This window comes from Loxodonta africana, chromosome 13 (assembly GCF_030014295.1).
Source record: "Loxodonta africana isolate mLoxAfr1 chromosome 13, mLoxAfr1.hap2, whole genome shotgun sequence".
NCBI lineage: Eukaryota > Metazoa > Chordata > Mammalia > Proboscidea > Elephantidae > Loxodonta > Loxodonta africana.
In genome coordinates, this window is record NC_087354.1 from 74,583,872 (window position 1) to 74,589,871 (window position 6,000).

Sequence of the window (6,000 nt, forward strand, 5' to 3'; positions counted from 1 at the left end):
AGGAGGAGTTTATTGATCCTCTGCCATTCCTGAGACTCAGCTTTTACTCTTCCTGAGAATCAGAAGGGCCTGCAGGGGCCTGGTGGAAAGCTGAGATACTTGGAGTTGGGAAAGCCGGGAGAGAAGAGGGCCCCTCCCCCAGGAGGAAGCAGCAGCTCAAAGGACCAGGTGAGAGCTGGACCAAGTGTTGGCCAAGCAGGGAGTTAGAAAGCGTATAAAGATACGACTGGAGCTGAGGCAGGGGTAGTATTTGCATTCATTCGTTCATTCATTCATCAACGATTTACTGAGAGTGAAGATATAGGACTAATTGGCAGTCCCTGTTCTCAAGTTGTTACAAGCTACAGAGTCATGCCCCTAGAGCATTCTATACAAGGTGAAATAGAGAGGAAGAGTCTAGCCTCATCAATCGAACTGGGAGGAATGTATGGATGGCCCCTTAGCTGGCTAGCTGTATATCTATATAAGCTTCAGCTCTGCCTAACAGGACCAGGCTAGGGAGAGGTGACTGGCAAAAGCAAAAAACAAAACAGGCAGTGGGACTCCAGGCAGAACATCAGTTAGGCCAGCTGGTCAACATGATAGAGGTCTGTTATTATCATTATAAGTAAAGAGCTACTCAAGCTGGATTCAGAAGAAGACATGGAACCGCGGATGTCATTGCTGATGTCGGATGGATCCTGCCTGAAAGCAGAGAATACTGGAAAGAGGTTTACCTGTGTTATATTGACTATGCAAAGGCATTCAACTGTGTGGATCATAATAAATTATGGATAACATTGCAAAGAATGGAAATTCCAGAACACTTAATTGTGCTCATGAGAAACCTGTACATAGATCAAGAGGCAGTCATTCAAACAGAGCAAGGGGATACTCTGTGATTTTAAATAAGAAAAGGTGTGCATCAGGGTTGTATCGTTTCACCATACTTATTCAACCTGTATGTTGAGCAAATAATCCAAGAAGCTCGGCTATATGAAAAAAGGGGCATCAGGATTGGAGGAAGACTCATTAACAACTCGTGTTATGCAGGTGACACAACCTTGCCTGCTGAAAGTGACGAGGACTTGAAGCACTTACCGATGAAGATCGAAGACCACAGCCCTCAGTACGGATTACGCTTCAACAAAAAGAAAACAAAAATCTTCACAACTGGACCAATAAGCAATATCATGATAAATGCAGAAAAGATTGACGTTGTCAAGGACTTAATTTTACTTGAATCCACAATTAATGCCCATGGAAGCAGCAGTCAAGAAATCAAAAGACACACTGCATTGGGCAAAGCTGCTGCAAAAGACCTCTTTAAAGTGTAGAAAAGCAAAGATGTCACCTTGAAGACTAAGGTGCACCTGACTCAAGCCATGGTATTTTCAATCGCCTTGTATGCATGTGAAAGCTGGACAATGAATAAGGAAGACCAAAGAAGAATTGACGCCTTTGAATTGTGGTGTTGGTGAAGAATATTGAATATACCATGGACTGCCAAAAGAATGAACAAATCTGTCTTGGAAGAAGTACAACCAGAATGCTCCTTAGAAGCAAAGATGGCGAGACTGCGTCTAACATACTTTGGACATGTTTTCCGGAGGGATCAGTCCCTGGAGAAGGGCATTACGCATGGTAAAGTAGAAGGTTAGCAAAAAAGAGGAAGACCCTCAATGAGATGGATTGACACAGTGACTGCAACAATGGGCTCAAGTATAACAAGGAGGATGGTGCGGTACCAGGCAGTGTTTCACTCTGTTGTACATGGGGTTGTTGGAGTCAGAACTAACTCAACGTCATCTAACAAAAACATCTTTTTTTGAATGCTTACTATATGCAAGGCACTTACTATATGTGCCAAGTACTCTCTTTGATCCTTACAACAATTCTTTGAGGTAGGAGTTGTTGCCCCCTTTTTGCAGATGAGGGACACTGAGCCTTGCGGAGGTTCAGCTTCAAGTCAATGTCACATAGCTAGCAAATGTGAGGCCGGGGATTCCAGCCCAGGTCAGTCTTGCTCCACACCACTGCTCTCATAAACATGCAGGGCTCTGTTCATGTCTAATGCAGGCTGGTTCTGAGCCCTACTTGCTGTGATGGAAAGAACGCCTAAGACGTGAACGTGGTATGTTTTCACGGACACTGGGATCAGTGGTGCTGCAGATGGGCTGGAACAACTCCCATATCTGTAGAGCGAGGGGTGGAAGGCTTTCTGAGGTCTTGCCTCCCACCAACAGTCTGTGTAAGATGTTTTGGCACTGAACTAAATTCAGAGAATCAGCACAAAACAGAGGATGAGGGAGAAGCTAGAACAATAAAGACTGTTCTAGATTCGCAGGATTCAGAGGTTTCCTTTCAACAGTTACGCTGCTGAAATGAACGGGGAAATTGTCAGAGAAGGCTGAGGAAATAGGGTTGAACCTTGCTGAATGGAGCATGGTCAAACAGTAGGAAATTAAAGGACTCATTGTTAAACACACAAAGGAGCAACTCGTACTGGTGCAAAAAGAAAAACAGAGACAGATGTCTATGATACCAGGGAAATAAGACTTAAAAAAAGAGATTTTTTATGGATACAGTTGGTTTTAGTTTCAGCAATTCCCGTCTTTACTGAGGCTCTGTTTTTTCTCCTAATATCCTGTTCCACAGGGACATTTTATCGAATGCCCACTATGAAGAAATAGGCTCATTTAAATAAAATTTAACATTTATGTGATAATCAGTCTTGGAACTGGAAACTAGAGGGCAAATTTGTCTTGGTCAATCATGTCATCACTTAGATGCTGATTTATTTCTGTGGCTTCTCATTCTCCTTTCCCCAAAGTCCTCCCCCACCATCTTTCCCTTGATTTCCTACTGAGGCCACTGCTGATCCTGTGCTCTGTATGCATGCATGGGGCACTCCCTCCGTGGCAGGCACTGCGTGGGGGTGGCAAAGGCCACTCCAACCCTGACCTTGCTTTCTGGCGCCACAAGGGCTCTGAACACGATTTGGACAGGATGCTGTGGAAGCCTAGAGAAGGGAGCAACGCTTTCCACTGGAAGGAATCAGGGCAGATTTCATGGAGGGGGTCTTATTCGAGATGGACCCTGCAAGGACACTTTTTTTTTTTTTAATCATGAGAGGAATATCCAGAGACAAGAGAGAGTTTGAAAATGTAAGGAAGAGGAGGAAGGGAGAGGGGTACGGTGGGGTTCAGGGTGGGGAACTGGGAGAGGGGGAATGGGAACAAGGGCCTGGGGTGGTGGTGGTTGTTGTTAGGTGCCATCGAGTCCATCCCAATCAATAGCAGCAGCATGTACAACAGAACCAAACACTGCCCGGTCCCATGCCATCTTCACAATCATTGTTATGCTTGAGCCCATTGTTGTGGCCACTGTGTCAATCCACCTCGTTCAGGTAGTTCCCCTTTTTCTCTGACCCTTTACTTTACCAAGCATGATGTCTTTCTCCAGGGACCGATCCCTGCTGATAACACGTCCAAAGTATATGAGATGTAGTCTTGCCATCCTTTGCTTCTAAGGAGCATTCTGGTTGTACTTCTTCCAAGACAGATTTGTTCGTTCTTTTGGCAGCCCACGGTATATTCAATATTCATCTCCAACACCACAATTCAAAGGCATCAGCTCTTCTTTGGTCTTCTTATTCATCATCCAGCTTTCCCATGAAGGATGAGTTAATTTTATAAAGACTATTTGCAATGACCCATTAAAACTGCCAGAAGTTCCCAGGTGGTGCAAAGGATTAATGCGCTCAGCTGCTAACCAAAATTTGAAGGTTTAAATCCACCTAGATGCCCCTTGGAAGAAAGACCTGCAAATCAACTTGCAAAAAATCAGCCATTGAAAACCCCATGAAGCACTCTTCCTTTCTGACACACACGGGGCCACCATGTATTAGAGTCTACTTGACAACATTTTTAAATGACATTATTAAGAATGCCATTTGCTCTGCATTGCATTCTGGTTGTACACTCAGGCCTTAGCGTAGGAGGTGTTAGCAAAGTCTTTTTCCCAAGTCTTCCCCAAATAAACCTCCATTAGAATATCTTTTGCTTTCAGAGTCAGTCCAGTAACTTCTAGCTACTAGTGTGTATAGATATAGATACAGATATATTTATATATAAAGAGCCCTGATGGCACAATGGTTAAGCGCTGTTCAAACAGGTCGGCAGTTTGAACCCACAAGCAGCTCTGAGGGAGAAAAGACCTAGCAATCTGCTCCCATAAATACTACAGCCTAGGAAACCGTATAGGGCAGTTCTACTCTGTCCTATAGAGTCTCTACGAGTTGGAATCAATGGCACACAACAACAATATATGTATATTTACACATACACACATATATATACATATACATGTATGTGTATGTTTGTAAGTGTATATATGTACATACCAAACCAAACCACAAAACCATTGCCATCAAGTCGATTCCAACTCATAGCAACCCTACAGGACAGAGTAGAAATGCCCCATAGGGCTTCCAAGGAGTGGCTGGTGGATTCAAACTGCCAACCTTTTGATTAACAGCTGAGCTCTCAACCACTGCACCACGAGGACTCCGTATATGTTTATATATATATATTTGTTTGTTTTGCTTTTTTCTCCCCTAAGCAATGATTCTTAAACTTAAGCGTGTGTCGTCATCAAACATCACTGAGCCCACCTCCAGATTTTCTGATTCAGTTGCTCTGGGGTGGGCCCCAGAGTTTGCATTTCTGACAAATTGGTTCTGCTAGTATGAGACCATGCTTTGAGAACCACTGATCTAACCAACGTACAAATAAAGAGGGCTTAAAGACAGGGCTTCAGGAGCACTGATGGCACAGTGGTTAAAGTGACCAACTGTTAACTGAAAGGTCAGCAGTTCGAAACCAATAGCAGCTCCTCGGGAGAAAGATGTGGAAGTCTGCTTCCATAGAGATTTACAGCCTTGGAGACCCTTCGGGGTCGCTGTGAGTTAGAATCAACTCATTGGCAGTGGGTTTTTTTTTTTTTTTTTTGGTTTTAAGGACAGGAGCCCTGGTGGTACAGTGGTTAAAGCGCTTTGCTGCTAACCGAAAGGTTGGGAGTCTGAACCCATCAGCTCTCCTGAGGGAGAAAGATGTGGCAGTCTGCTTCTGTAAGGATTTGCAGCCTGGGAAACCCTATTGGGCAGTTCTACTCTGTCCTATAGGGTCTCTGTGAGTTGGAATTGACTCGACAGCAGCGGTTTTGGTTTGGGTTTAAAGACAGGTAAAACAATCTGAGTAAGTGGAAAACACGCTTGCTTTTGTCAGACTAACAACAGTATTATTCTTTTTAAAAGAAATCACACCAAATTAAATGAGCCTGGCCCCAGTTCCAGGAATCCCCAAACTATTCTCTGGCTTCAAACAACGAAGTTAGACTGCAGAGCCTAGGAGTGTTTTCTAAGGAGGAAATGCCTGCTTGCAGGACTCTGAGCCAAAGGGGGGCCAGAAAGTGGGGTGTCTTGGTCTTGGCAGCTGCTGTAATTTGTACACTTAGCAGCCTTTTACTGATGATGCCCTCAGGTTAAGCACCGTGTGAGAGCACCATCAGTAGATTTGTACTTGAATACCTCCCTCACCCAGAGTGCAGGGGTAGGTGGCACCAAAGACATTACCATAACAAGTACTGCACTGAGTAACCAAGGTTGCGCTGGCGCCTCAGTGAGGCCAGCTCTGGAGTCCAGCTGGTGGTGACCCCCTGAGCCTCTCTGGAAACCTCTCTGCTGGCTTCCTGAGGAGGAGAGACTCCTTATCTAGGCACCTTGCTGTCTGCTCCTATTTGCATTTCATTATCCCCTCAATTGCTCAGCCTCTGGGACTACCCGGCTGGGAATTTATTTTCCATTTATGATTGCTTAAAAAAAAGAAGAATCTCTTTCACAATAACCTTTTAGAAGCTTAGGAAGCAGGGGCCATCTGACAGGTCATATTTGTACAAAAGAAAAACCTTTGAAACGTATGTTAAGGTGGTAATTTCCTTCATGTTTATCACAGAGAATTT